Source organism: Pholis gunnellus, assembly GCF_910591455.1.
Source record: "Pholis gunnellus genome assembly, chromosome: 2".
NCBI lineage: Eukaryota > Metazoa > Chordata > Actinopteri > Perciformes > Pholidae > Pholis > Pholis gunnellus.
In genome coordinates, this window is record NC_136536.1 from 2,987,732 (window position 1) to 2,989,261 (window position 1,530).

Genomic DNA, 1,530 nt, shown 5'->3' on the forward strand with positions numbered 1-1,530 from the left:
CCAAACAAGACACACCACAGCATGTAACGCTAGATGGTTGTGCTGCAAATCTCACGATTGCACAATGACTGTGCAAATGAAGAGTCAACGCCTCGGATGTAGCGACTCTGCAGCCTCTTTGTGATGCAATACCTGCTCAACACAAAGCTAATTGTAGTTTCTGCTCCCAGTTCTGCCTGAAAGAAGATTGTTGAGCTGATTGTTTTCATGTTTATGAGACAATCAGAGGGTCGTGTCCTTAATTTCGAAGCCCGTTCCATTAAAATGTTGTGCAGTTTAATTTCTTTCCACAACTCAAAAGAACTAAAAACAGCGTTTTCTCTGCAGCTCCTGAAAGTTTACTCGTGTGAATGAAATCATTTTACAGATTTAAATCAAAGAGCTTTTAACCCCTTACAGCCCAGCCAGGCCTGTATGTGTTCCAGACCGAAGCCATCGGTTCCCCTCAGAGTGAGATCCTCAAACCTCCTTCAACTTCCACAAGACGGACAACAACTAACAATGTTTTCCTTTTGTAACATTTAACTCACGTAACTCTTCATATTACTAATTTATGGGGATTCATTTGAACTTCTAAGATAATAATTCTTTATCAGTCCCACAGCGGGGAAATCAGCAGGAGATTTAGATAATTAGATATTTAAATTGTGCTTGTTTTAGTATTCATTAAAGGCACATCCGTATATATTTAGAATTTTGATCTGTTTTGAATTCAAGAGTTGTTTTTTTATATATGAGATCATTTCTGATATTCGGATCTTATTTATTGATATATGTGGTTATCTTCTTCACTTTCTCTGATCCACATCTCACTGAATGAACGTTTGTGTTTGCGTGTGTTCTCAGCTCATGTCGGGGTTCTGATCCTTTTGTTTTATAAATCTTTTAATCTGGAAAGCAGATTGTGTTTAAGCTTGAAAATAAATATTATTATTATTACAACAGTGTTGTTAATGTGTCATTTGTTGAATTAGATATTCATTACCAAGAGGCTGGTTTGTGAACAAGGCGTGGGTGTAAGGTGCATATAAATACCTGAAAAGGACATTTTTTTCAGGCTTCTAAATAACCTGATTTCAGTTCCATCTGAGGGATGACGTTTACATTTACAGTTACATTTTGAACTACACCGTGAGGTAAATTATTTACGGCCTCTGTAGTCAAGACATTCTGTGTCGGACAGCTTTTACTGAGAGAGCAGAACAACGGAGCAAAAAGCGACTTCAATAACTGGAGTGAAACGCTGGAGGAAGCAGCTTCTGTGAGGTATATAAAGCAGATTAAAGCCAACATCAGCATTTCTTAAGGTGATTCCCTGCAGTCGTCTCAAATTAAAGAAATCATGTGCAGCTGCTGTGAGAGAATTATTTTCCGGAATATCAAGTGCACGGATACCACACTGAAGCGTACAGAAGTAAAATACATTATTAGTATTGATCGATGCCCTCGTTCATATTGACTGAAAGAAGGAAACATTTCAATAAGCTGAAATTCTCCAGCGTACCAGTGAGTGCTGCACATGCCGTTATT